The sequence below is a fragment of the Drosophila novamexicana genome, unplaced genomic scaffold, assembly GCF_003285875.2.
Source record: "Drosophila novamexicana strain 15010-1031.04,08,12 unplaced genomic scaffold, DnovRS2.1 tig00000072-arrow-arrow-pilon, whole genome shotgun sequence".
In the NCBI taxonomy this organism is placed as follows: Eukaryota; Metazoa; Arthropoda; class Insecta; order Diptera; family Drosophilidae; genus Drosophila; species Drosophila novamexicana.
In genome coordinates this window covers 1,266,286-1,280,233 of record NW_020824771.1, presented here as the reverse complement: position 1 = coordinate 1,280,233, position 13,948 = coordinate 1,266,286, and the positions used below count along the sequence as shown (strand labels likewise).

Sequence of the window (13,948 nt, the reverse complement as noted above, 5' to 3'; positions counted from 1 at the left end):
AACACGATTTAGGCATAGTCCATGATATTTTCTGATCACAAGCAAAAAATACCGTGGATCTTACAGTGAAAATAAAAATTATATTGTATCTAATGATATATTTGAAGCAAAGGGGCGATCTCATCGCACGAATCATCATTAAAGCCATGTTTGAGATAAATATAGATAAGATAAAGTTGATCAATTAAAAATGCACATGATTTAAGCATAGTCCGTCATGTTTTACGATCACATAGAAATTATACTGTAGCTAATGATCTCTATGAGAGCATAGTGAAGCTCCCTTTGCATAGATCATCATAAAAGGCTGCAATAAAAGCCGTGTTTAAGATAGACCTAGTTAAGATCGTCTGGCTGCAGAACTTGTTATGCTGATTATCACGCCAAAAGCCGAAGATCATAGAATTAATGAGCGCAAACTGTTAGTAAGGTCGTAAAAGGGAGATCATGGCAACAGATTGCACAGACCGACGTCAGAGATCACCGTAATCGTGTCAGCATTTCAATTAATTAACGCGACAATCTCCCCCGAGCATATATACGACTACGACTGGGAATATCAATGTCATCGCTGGGCAATTCTATATAACATACATATATGCGAGTGTGCGTACTGGACATTCCGATCGTGCCAATGGATGTGCGTGCTTGCCGATTCGACAGACGGACAGTCGGACACTCGGACGGAGAAGCGCAGACCAATTAATGCCCCAACTACAGATCCCATTTTCCATAAATAGGCAACACGATTTATGGCATAACAATATTATAATAGCATATATATTCTTATTATTACTTATTATCAGTATAGCAAATGTTCGAAAAATAATACAAAATAATAATTGTCAATCACGCGACATTATCGCAGTGCTTCCATGCGGCGAATACAGTTTATGAGCCGACTGCAGTCTGGAATGCATTGGGATCATAATAAACCATTAAAATAATTAAGATATAACAGCTCGGCAGCCGACTATGCCCCACAAATGAGGGCAATAAACGAGACGGGACCAAAATAATTCACACCATTTTACAGAGCCAAGCAAAACTAATTACGGTTAGTCTCTTGCTCGGATGGTCGGATTGTGGGATACGAGTAGATAAACGCATGTCAGAAGACCCGCGATAACCCGCATAGATAAGGCTAGAGTGGCCCGAAAAAAAAAACTGACAATGAATATTAAAATTTATTGCCTGCCAAATTGACAGGCACCCACAAAGTGTGTGGAACTTATTGGAAATGCCACGTTCCATGCTGTTCATAGAGTATGCGCTAGTTGTGGCTGTATTAATCATAAATATCATAAACATGCCAAAAATTTGCCTACCAGCGGTGCCTTATTAGGATCGTAAATTAGTGCATTAACTTGTATTAGCTGCAAGTCCGAGCTGTGGCTTGTCTGTCTGTGCCCAGCAATTCACTTAGCCCAGTTGCTGTGTTGGGTCGTTTCCAATTCATTTAGCCAAAATACCAGAAAACACAAAAATAAAAGAAAACACGTTACGAAATTTCCAATTGAACAAATGAGCTCAACTTTGCGCAAACTGTGCGGAACAATTGCAGTTGCGGCAAAAGAATGTGCAACATGCCCTGTGACCGACCGTGCCACACGAGGAGCAGCAGTCGGGCAGTGAGGAAATCAACCAACTGTGGCAGCCAAATCGAGCGACAACTCTGCCGAAGCTAAAGCCAATGACAGAGCTGAAGCCAGAGCCAAAGCCAGAGCCAAATCCAAAGTAAAAACTTTGCTAAACAAGGGACACAGCCCGAAGAAGTTTCATCAGGGGTTAGCTTGCGGGTTAGGTCGTGGGGGCCAATGCAGTTGCAGAAATCAGATAATAACAATAGAGCGCGAGCAGGGGCGGGCTGCAAAGGGCAAGCTCAAAGTTGGCAGCACTCAAGCGGACTTTGACCAACTAAAAAACTAAAAACGAAGCAGTTTATCGGCCAGAACAACAAGAAGAACAAGAACTAGAACAACAACCAGCACAGATACTATATCCAGATCCAGCTATATGCTGCTATAGTCGAAAATTATACAAACGACATAAAACTTTGGGGAGTTTCCAGTTCGGGCGCGCGGGCATTCGGGTGTTAAGCGACTTGTTTTTGCATTAACTCGAATTGTTTGCAGTTTGGACTCAGTTCAGTTCTTTTGGTTCTTTTTCAACAAGTTGTGTGCGGTTTGGCGTTGCCACCCTGCTTGAAAATTTGCTCAAATTTTCTACACACATATTTTGACTCGTTGTTGCTTGCAAATAAACTTTTTTTTTTTTAGTTCAAAAACTTTACAATTTACGTGTCTCTGTTTCCTACGAGCAGCGCAAGTTTTTGCAATCGAAATATTTTACCATTTGATTGCTTTTTCATTGTTTTCAAACGGGCGGGAACACCTTCTTGGGCTGGGCTAGGGAAAACTCGGTGAAGTGCAACAATGCAAATCGATTAAAATCATATTTATGAGGTGCTTAGGGGGTTGAGTGGCGACCACAGCCAAAGTATCTACAATCTTTGTTAGTCAACAACATTAGAACAAGTTTTAAAACATTGAGATTTTGGTTAGTTTAGTTAGTATTATATTCAAAATTTAAGATTGCATCCGATCATTTCCAACTTTATTTTACCGTTTTCTTAAGATTTAAACTTAAACTCATAATATACTCATGATATTCCTTTGCTAGTCTAGTCAGACATCAGAGCTCTTTTAGAATAGCTGAGTAGTCAGAGGGACAGAAAGAGTTGTGTCAACTACGTACACATTGAACTCTGGGCAGTTCACAAACTAAATTCGGGCTTAAAACGAAACACAAACAATAAAAAGGTTAACCGGAATTCGGAACCCGAACATCCTGGGAGAGACATTCCATTTGAAGTCGCAAACGCGGTTAGCAGCCAGCACGACGCTCGTCAAGGCCAGCCAAGGGACGGTCATAAAACAAAACTAGAAATCAAAGAAAAGGGGTTAAATAGTCAAATGACCTTTGCGCAACGACTAGCAACGGTTTAGCACCCATCGAAGCCTTTAAACATCGAAACTTTAAAATTGTGGAAAATAGAAATTGAAAATGCCTTGGCTGCACTTGAGCTCAATTGAAGAGTCTTCGTTCGGTTGGGTTGTTGGTTCTGATTTGAGTTCTTTTTCGGTTTCAGTTTTGGTTTCTGGTTCGTCGCAGCCTTCAATTTATTAACCTCAATATCAATTGTGGCGCATAAATCACGATAAAAGTAAATACGCGCTGTGCATATTTCACAAAAAGCCGAAACGAAACCAAACGAAACGAATTCATTTGGGCGCAGTGAACGTTGAGCTCACAGGATGTAAAAAGGATTGGGCTGGCAGTGATTTTCAATTTAAAAAATTGCACGCAAAAGCGCCACAAATCAAAGGAATTGACTTTGCCAGAGGAACGGGGGGAGAGCGAGAGAAAAAGAGAGCGAGCGAGCGAGAGAGATAGCAAAAGCGAGTGGGTCTCTACAATAAATTTCAATCTAAAACTTAACTAAAGGCACAGCTTCTGTTCAGCTCTTCTGTTTGGTTCAGTTGGGGCGTGAAGTTCTGTAAAGTAGTGCAAATGCAAAACAAGTGAAGAACGCCAGAGAAATGCCCCACGCCCCTCGCCCCTCGCCCCTCGCCACTCCCAAGCCCTGTTCGCAGCCCTATAGCTGGCCCAATACACGCCGCAATAAATCTCAATTGAAATGCTTTTTGCTCTGCTCGCTTTGCCAGAGAAATTCACTTCAGCTTCAATGGACTGCAATGGCATGCTTCGTTGTTAACTTTGATGCGTTCAAAAGAAATCAATGGCAAATAGTTCATACAACAAGTTCAAATGCAGCGCGTTTTGTGTATGCGACCCACAAGATACTCATTACTGCATTCTATGCAGTTGGCATCAAATGCAAGACTAAAACCGAACTGTGTTGAATGGGTATTTAACTATTTCCTGTTCCCCACATATGTAGGGCATTACAGCTTTGAAATACTCATTTAGCTACAAATATAGCCTTTCTGCCCGTTTAATTCATTGCTCTGTCTAATATACCCTTTGATTACAGTGATAAACGTTTGTAACGCCGCCTTTCGAGCGCTTTGAGCAATTGACGGCATTTATAATTAATAAATGGCCTCCTACACAGGGCATATGGCTCAAAGAATAGAGAGCTTAAGAGAGAGACAGAGAGAGAGAGAGAGAGTCGCTGATTATTGCGCCTCAACGGCAATGACAAAGCAATCAAAACACTTGGCAAAAGCATTCGCACAGTGACCAATTAAAATGCACAAAGCCACGAAAAGGGCGCCCTCTGTCGACCGCAAACGACAACTGATGTTTGATTACTCTCACGCATAGGAAGTAGGTGCCGAAAGAGAGGACAGTCTGCATGCGTGTGTGTGTGTGTGTGTGTGTGTGTGTGTGAGTGTGTGCTTGAAGCAATCACACCAAATAAATCATTCAGTGCATTTGCACAAGTTTTCAGTCGGCCATTTTGGGCAACAACAACGCTAGCCAAAGAGTGTGAGAGAGGGGGGTGGGGGGTGGGAGGTGATATAGAGAAGAGCATTAAATGAAAGGATTGGAGAAGTTTTCATTGAGAATTATTCATGTGGTTGTTGGCGGTTTGTGGTTAAGAGCATTTCAGGCGGGCTGGGCGGCGGGGAGGCTTATCTGTCATCAACCGCATGCAGTTTAGTGGCTGCAAAGGAAATTACTCGACTCGACGGCAAAATGGCCACCGGAAGTTGGTGCCCAACGATAGATTAACGATGCGTAGCTATGTAAATTGAAGGTGTCGAAAACGTGCAAAAATCATTGAAGCTAATGGAAATGAGTCAATGTGAACGAACCAATATGCGCATTGGCTGTGGAAAACGTGCAGAGCTCCAAATTAAAAGAAGAAAGAAGAAATGATGAGGCTTGAAATTGTTCAATTGTAAATAGATTCTTCACATTTTCTCACTGTGACGAATCAAAGAAAACCATTGCCAAATGTATTGACAAACATAAAAGAAGCAAACTAAAGCGCATTAAATGCCCGAAATGCATTCCATCTTTCTATTGCTGCTCTCTGTCTGGCAGCTGTGAAAATCCAATTTAGAGAGCGGCTAAGCGGATGTAGTCCTGGCATTAGCACAGAAAGAAACAAATGGTCACAGGCACAAAGGAAAGCCAGCCAAGAGGATGCAGGTCAGCACGGCGACTGGCACTGAGCCGGGTCAGGTCACGGCAGTCGGCGTCATTAGAGCGCAGTGACAGACATGGATGTCGCTGGCATTTAAGTGACATTGCATTGCGTCTGCGGTTGGTCCTGCTCAATTGACACAGGATGTGTCTGAGGCGGGTCGCAATGTCTGTTTGTGCACAGATTTATAGAAATTGTTCGCTGTTTAGACAATATTATGGCTCGTTTGCAACTGTTGACAAATTGCTCGCCAGTTTCTAATCAATTTGGGCTATTGCCGTACAGTTCAATAAACCAGCAACGCCTGTCTGTCAGTCATGTCATGTCTGACGGCGATTGCCAAGCGAGGAGAAAAACTTTTTCTATTTCGAAAATTGGCTAGAAACGTACAAATAATTTCAACAAAAATGTGCAGAAACACGCCACGTCAAATTGAAGGCGCATTTACCTTCACCAACACACACTCACACACAGTTGGGGTAAATACTGCAAAATATTTATAAAATATTCTTCTGGCATTTATGCAGTTTTTAATACAAATCATCCAAAACATGGAGCAGAGACTGAGAGAGCGAGTAAAAGGGAGTCAACCGCACTGTCAGCCGTCAAAACTTGTCAATTTTCCATACAGTTAAGCAATTTCGAACAGCATGATATGCAGGCATATGATTGAGGAGAGGAGGGGTTGGTTATTGGAAATGGAAAAAGCTGCGAAAGTACTCGTAAGAAGCATGCAGCTGATTTGGCATGTGATTTATGGGAAATTGATTAAATGTTTGACATGCAGTCGTTGTTGCAACCAAGTCGAACGAGAGGGCGATGCAGCGCGTGTGTCTTGTGAGGGATAAAAGCTGGGAAAAGTGTAAATAATAATTGACAGTATGAAGAGTAACTATTAAAGTTATAAAGCCAGATGATGTTATGTACGAAAAAGTATGCAAAGAAAGTGATAAGACGGAAATTCGAAAAGCTGCACTTACAAAGTTCGAAAAGGGCGGAAGTCTTTTGAAGAAGTGTGCAAAACGGTTTGGAACCTAGTTGATGAGGCATTCCAATTTTACTTACTTTTTGTACTATAAACCCAACAACTAAGAAATAATTAACTTTAAGCATAACTAATGAATTTATCGATTCATAAGTGGTAGATGCATATTTTGGGCTGCGTTAAAATGTAGCCCGTATTTTGTTTATGAAAATATTCATGGATTTTCAGTACAATGGGCACTTATTAATTAAAATTCAATTAAATGTTAAATAATTCTAAAATAAAACAGGTTTTGTACCTGAAACCTGGTTGCACGGATGTGCACAAACCAAAGCTAAAGACAGGAAGTTGGTTCGAGTCGCGAATTAAAAAATAATCGATAATTACTTAGCTTTGCAGCCCAAATTAATGATAGATCATAATAGATCATTGTTAATGAGTAATTTGGATGTTGGGTTGTGGGCAAAGGCGATTCTTTCTTGGCCAAATCGAGTTAGAAAGCTCATCTACAAAATATATTACTAGCTATGAAAATATGAAGTAGATAGAGAGATGCGAGCAGGCCAAGAAAGAGAGTAAAGGAGAAGCAATTGAATGATTGAGAACAATATTGTTAAATTGTCATGGCTGATATGCTGTTATGCTGATTTATGATATGCATTTATACTCTACAGCTATTGACATGCCAAACCGACAGATATGTCATTCGTGGAGCGACTTGCAACAGCCTCAACAAGCGGCAAGCCGAACTGCCAAAGGAGCAACTAATCTTAATCTAAGCGTCAGCAGCACCCATCTATATATACATGTGTGTGTGTGTGTGTGTGTGTGTGTGTGTGTGTGTGTGTGTGTGTTTGTAGTGGCAACTGCGATATAAACCGCCTGATAGCGCAACATGGCGACAACCAACAACAAGAACAACAAGAGCAACACGAGCAACAATAAACGGCAACCGTGCAAACATGAAGCGGCAGCAACTCAAATAAATCGTTGGGAATCGAAAGAAATGCGCCATAAAACTAGGGGAAAAAAAACGCGTTGACAGTTTTAGGCAAGCTGTCGATCAAAAGCAAAGAGCCCAGCCATTGCTTTAGGGCATGGCTTGAGCAGCAGCAACATTAGCAACAACAGCAACTGCAATAGTTGCTCACAATTCACACCTTGCCGGGGCGTAGCCGGTTGTAAAACGCGCACAATCAGTGCTTCAAATCTAGAAAAATCAACAAAAGAATTGAACTGAAGTGAATACCAGCCAAAGGCAGTCATAGGCCACGGCAAATGCACTCGTTGAAGAAATAATATATACTTATAATATGATAATAAATAAAAATTACGATAGAGCAGGCGCACAGAGTAGGCTCAATGTGGCGGATAATAAATACAGTTGGATGGGAAAGAGAGAGATCTGTAAGGTGGGGGATATTCAAGTTTGCTGAATTGATATTAATTGTGAGATTTATTTAAAATTTATTAGAATTTTATTTAGGATATTTATTCAATTTCCCAAAAGTTCTTTCATATTTTCTATATCTGGCTAAAAATCAGATGTGCTTTAGCTAAAATGTATTCAAGAGCTGAGACATTTATGACAAAAGTCATCAGAGCTGAAAGCACACACAGGCTATGCACACACACGCACACACACACGCACACACACACACGCACACTCTTTGGCATTTGATAGATATATGGAATGCGTATCGCAGTGAGATTGAGAAATGCAATAAAATGAAATTCAATAGCAAAACTAATAAACTGCAATTGCAACTGTGAGCTGTGTTGTGGCTGTAGTTGTTATTATATGCTTGTGTGTGTTTGTGTTTGTGTGAAGAGGGGTCTACTTGGGCCAGGTAAACGTTGCGAGTATTTCTATTTACCTTCAGATACAAACGTTGCGCTCCCGTCTAGCACGCACATAAATCAATGCACACTCGAAAGATACGCCAAGGAGCTGCAGTTGGGAGGCACAAAAGCTGTCGTCGTAGTCGTCGCAGTCGTCGTCGTCGTTTGCAGTTTTGGCTTATGGTTATCTCGGCAATTGCCGTTGCAGTTGCTGTGGCCTGTTGGGATTGGGTTTGAGTAATAGTCGGGCTGAAGAACGGCCCAAGCGTTGATAAGAGCGCCGCGCCGAGTGGAGCACAGCCCGTTGACTGCTAAAAGCTTAGAAATGAATTTTAAATATTTTATCGATGCGCTGCGTGACTCACTTGAGGCCAGACAACGGCGACGACAACGACCATAATTCCCGATGGACAGCCATATCCACATTGACATCGGAGCGCTCGCATTTTCATCAAATGTAAGCCAAGCTCGCCGCAGCGGCAGACCCAGACATGCACTGACATTCCCCAAAAGCTAACCGAACGCTTCAATATATATAACAGCATAACAAATATATGTGAGTCACGTAGCATGTAAATGACTTGGGTGACAAACAGACTGCGGCAATAGCAACAACAACAGCAACAACTTTGGCTACATGGTCGACTCCATCCTTGTCGGCAGTCAGAGCTTGTCACATTGTCTCAAAGCACAGCAAAAATTAGGAGTAAGAGTTTTTTTCCGTCTTGTATGTTCGGCTGGTTCCTTTGGTTATTCGTGACACGCGCCAAAGCACAAATTTTCGATTTATGCAATTGAGGAAATGGTCGGACGGACAGCTCGGAGATTGCTTTGCCCACCGCCACGACCAGGCACAGCTCTGTTGCAGCCGACCCATAATCGTTTTGTGGTAAATGCGAAATTAATAATTAAGTAGGCGGCAACTTTTGTCAAGGATGAAGCGTTAAGTATTTCAATTGCCACTAGACCGGATACCAAGCATGATTCACTTGGGCAAGGGCTCGAGCCAGGGGCGCCATCAGAATAATTGGAAACTCAGCTGTACACGCAAGCGTCTTATGTTTCATAGAGCTAAAGAGTCTCTGACTCAAAATGTTCCAAAAATGGATAAGACTTAAAGCGAAACATACTCCTTAAATTAAAGCACATAATAGTCTATTAACTAAGTAAAACTTTACAGAAAACGCTCCAAAAAATCTTTCTTTAGAGAATTTCTTCTTTATATTTTTCTCAATTTTTTTTTAAATATTTTCCACAACTATTATTCCTATGTAAATATTATAAACTTGGACCACACTTGATATATCCAGCTAATATTGCTCTTTCAACATAACACTTTAGTATGTGTGTGTGTGTGTGTGTGTGTGTGTGTTACCCAACCCATTTGAACCCACACACGTTGAAGAATTTATGTGCCTGGTATGTCTCATAACTTAAGATACAATTCTTTCTGTATCTTTATTTTGTGTCTGTTGCAGGCACTGTCGCATATTCACATATATACATTTATATATATATATATATATATATATATATGCCTACATATGTGGCAATGTCACAGATTGCTCATGTTTGGGTAACTTGAGAACGCTGTCCAGGCATTTATTTCATTAGCACGCAAAATGCAGATAAAGGGGGATACAGAACGCATAGTCTCTGATGAGGGGTGCACAGGGGAAAGGGAGGATGGGGCAGCATTGCGAGCCCAGACGACAAACGACAATATTCATTAAAAAAAAGAAAATTACGTATAAGAAGAATCATCGTAATCATTGGCTGGCCAAGCTAAAACTGTCCCGCTCTCTCTCTGTGTATAGGCTCGGTGACCAGGCGATGCCCGGCGTGCGATAATCCCGCGACATGCGCCCCAACCTCAAGTCCCCGAACTGAACCCGACTCCTCCTCGACTGCTGGGTGACAGAGCGTTTGTAATTTATTTAACTGCATTTTTGTGGATTCGATTTCCGAGGAGGCAACAAGAAATTTGTATACGCACGACACACTGTTCCACTGTATGTGTGTGTGTGTGTCTGTTTGTGTGTGTATGAGGAGTAGATGCTAAAGATACGCGCCCATTGGAGAGGCAACAAGATGCTGGTGGCTGGTTCTTGTATCATGTTCGCTGCAGGTAAAGATGCCAGGCCCGCGATAAACAGGCATTCAGATAGCCAGACGGACAGAGCTGAGTGTGTAGTGTATCCTGCGTGTGTGTGTATGTGTGAGTGTGTGTGTGGCAGTTGTACAAGGCAAATATAAATATTTATGTGGAAACAGCAGGCGTTTTGTCAAAATATTTGTGTAAGTCGGAAGGAGACAGCGCCCAGACGCATCGACAATTGATTCAAACTCGACATTTTTGGTTTGATTTTCTCAAGAACATTTCATACAAATTGTTTACAACAGCAAGAAAAAGATTATTTGTTTGTATTTATGTGCCGCAGGCCGCATCACAGTCGAATATTAAGTCATCCTGCGCTGTGGCTAAAAGAGTTTTGTGCGAGTTTTGAGTTCCGCTTAAGCCAGGTGATCCGCTTGCCTCAGGCCAGATGACGGTCGTGCCAGTTATGTTCTGTTCTGCCCCGCAGCGAAATGGGGTTAACATGAAAAATTGCAGGGCTTACGAGCGGACGGGCGAAAACCGAGCGCCTTGGCATTAGGAGCGCGCATAATCCTTTCGCCTGTCATAGAACTGGCATTGTATTCTATGCCCTTCCGTGACCCCCGACCTTTGCTGCCTTCTGCCGTGCTGCAGCTGTTCTCCTGCCAAATACCCGCGGCAAACAGCCAAATGCCCTTAAATTGGGCGCAAGCGTGTTTGTTGACTTTTTTAAGGTTGTTTCTTATACAATGTTTGAAAATATTATTTCCAATCCAAGTTCGAACTACTTTTTTATTAAATACATAATTTGTATATTAAGTAAGAGCCCAGTTATAGAGTTTTTGATCAAATTGATATAATTATTTATAACAAAGATGTAAAGAATTTTCCAGAACGCGTTTCTCAATTTTCAAAGTCTTTTTTCTTTAATCTGAATTTTAGAAATTTTTTTTTTTTATATTTTCTTTACTGTATAAGTATTTGAGTACATATTTTTATAGTTCTTGGAAAATTTGTTTTTTATTTAATTAAAGTCTTCGATTTTGATTAAAAAGTTAAGAAGGCATTGAACGATCAAATTTACAAAAATAAAAGGAAATCATTTATCATCATAAATTTTTCTCGTATATTCATGTTATATAAATGATTTAATAGATATTTAGTTTTTATTTTTGAGATGGAAAAGAGGCTTATAATTCTATGCGAATTACGCCTGGTGCCAAAACGATCTCATTTTCTAAATATATAAATATAATATTTCCAGCCAGAATATGAACTATAATGTACTTACACATGACCGGAAAGGAGACCAGATTTTGATTACAAGGAAAATGGTAACTCTTGTTACATTTTCAAAATCATGATCTACAATCTTTTCTAAATTTAATTCCAAGTTTGATTTTTGTGGAACTTGGAAGTCGCGTATAAAGTGCGTATAAAGTGCAACTGCGAGTCGTATATGCCCCTTGGGCAAGATTTTTATGACTATATGCTTGTACTTTTACTTTTCTTTTTATCTTATTTGATTTCTTTTTTTGGGAGCCACCGCTTTGCGGTCGACTTGCCGCATTATCCTATTTTATTTACTGCTAATGTTGCGCTTTGCCTCTTAAATCGCATTTGCAGTGATTTTTTTCGACATAGCAACAACAACAGGAACAAGAACAGCATAAAACACATCATTAATTTAATATGAAGCAAACCAGAGAGCGGCAGAGTGAGAGATAGAGGGAGGGAGGGTGGTAGGGCAGAGAAAAAAGACGAGTAGAGAAACGTATCAAACGAGCCCAAAGTCAAAGGACTTAACTAGCAAAAGCAACAACAACAACAACAACATCAACATGAAGAAAAACAACAGCAAAGCACAAAAATTAATTTAGCTTAATTCGTCGACGAAACTTAACTTGAATCGTGCCGAGGGGGCCAAGTCGGGGCTAATGGAGTGAGACCTTCAGCACGAACGAAAATATCCACGGGCAACATGAACCGAGTACCAGGAGCAGCAGCTGAGTAGCTCGAAAGATTCACCATACACATGACTCTACTTGCTGAGAGGGATGGGTTGGAGGAGGGAACTCTCGGCCAGGAATCCTTTAATCCCATTGCTGCCAGTTTAATTATGTAGTTTATTAGGCGGAAATGAAAAAGCGAAAGCCAAAGGCGGAAACGGAAACCAAACGACTTTGCCGACCAGCGCCAACTCCGCGACCCCTACAATGTATACACACATAAACCCGCCCACTTAACTGGAACTACTTTGCATAGACTGTGTGTGTTGTAAAAGGTTAAGAAAAGGTTACTTACCGTTATTCGGTAGCTGCACTCAATAAACCAGACAAAAGTCAGGCGCTGCAAAAAGAGAAAGAAAACATGAAAAACCAAAACCGAGAGAGTAAGTATATCTTCGGCAAGCCGAAGATTTAATACACTTGCGGATATATGTGAGAATAGTGAGTTATATTTTGGAAATCAGAATCCTTAGCCATACAAGAACTTACCTTTCGAACGATCGTTCCTATGACAGCTTTATGATATAGTGCTCCGATGTTGATAAGATTATGCATATGTGTACGGCGCATAGATAAGCTTGCAAATGCCGCGATTGGTTTAGCTATCGTGAATAACAAAAAAGTTTCCCATACAAGAACATACCTTTCGAATGATCATTTGATATAGTGGTCCGATCCAGGCGGTTCTGAAATATCTACTGCCTGCAACAGAAAGACGGACCTACTCAAAGGTTCCATAAAATGCTTTAAAGCTGCGGACGGATGAACAGACGGAACTAGATCTATAATGATATATATTTTATGGGCGCGGAGATGTCTCCTAACCGTTGTACATTTCACGACAAAATTATAATACACAGTGCAAGGGTCTAAAAAGACAGATATCTCGGACAGGCCGAAGACTAAAGATTCTTATAAACATATGGCTTAGTACAGATTTTATAAAAAGCCTTTATCCCACCTGATTGTTCAGATATGAGGCGTACATTATAATTGTCTATTATGAAACGATTTCTCAACTATGTTGCGTTATTGCTATTTTTTTTGGTAAGGATAGCTTAAATAACATAGAAGTTCATCATATAAACTTTCTTCGACACATGCTTTACAGATCAGATTTTGCTCAAATGCCAGGAGCATATTGGAAATCGTAAATGCCTAGTTTTGACCCGTTCGCTTGCATGCATAACACACTTCGTGACCAAATTATAATACTCACTGCTAGGGTGCAGAAAATAGCAGCATAAAAAAAGAGATGCGGAAAAGGTTAAAGGTTGTGTCATTGTTTCAAGGCTGAGTGCTTTATATTTATTGTAAACGCGCCGCATTGAAAATTTGTTGTTCTGCTTTTCTTAGCCTTTTTCTAGCTGTCGCTGCGGCTGCGGCTGCTACGTGAGGCAGCTGCAATTTTCCAGTTTTGGCTCTCAGTTTTCGTAAATTGCCGCACAATCAGCATAAATTTAGTCTGCGCCCCAAATTAGGCGGCACAGTTGCTGGGGCGTGCCAAGGTAGCTTCAGACTTCGAACCAGAATCAGGTCCATAGAAGCGGCCAACTATGCAGCACAAATTTGTGCTAATGAGTTTTGAAAAGGGATTTGTAGGTGGCTGCTGGACCCTTAAAGCGTCCTTCGACCTGGCCAACGTTTGTCGAGTGCCGCCCGCTCATTTACTATTTGGTATTGGCAGCTCGCCTGGCCAGCTAAGCAGGTCAGTTCGGTTCGGCTCAGCTTGGTTGCACCTGCCCAATCCTCCCACCCTCTACACAGCCTGGCTAGTCACGTGTGGCAACTGCTGCTGCTGCTGCGGCTGCTATTGGTAATTGAGTTAAGCTTTT

The 13,948-nt window shown here is 41.2% G+C and overlaps 1 protein-coding gene across 1 annotated transcript in view; it reads right to left on the bottom strand.

Annotated features, from left to right (window-relative positions):
• The window catches only part of LOC115771436 (frizzled-2), a 100,214-nt gene that overhangs the window by 32,646 nt on the left and 53,620 nt on the right, over positions 1-13,948 (bottom strand). The window contains exon 5 of the mRNA XM_030717141.1: positions 12,409-12,453. The gene's annotated coding sequence lies outside the window, so the exon portion shown is untranslated. The remainder of the gene's footprint in view (positions 1-12,408; positions 12,454-13,948) is intronic.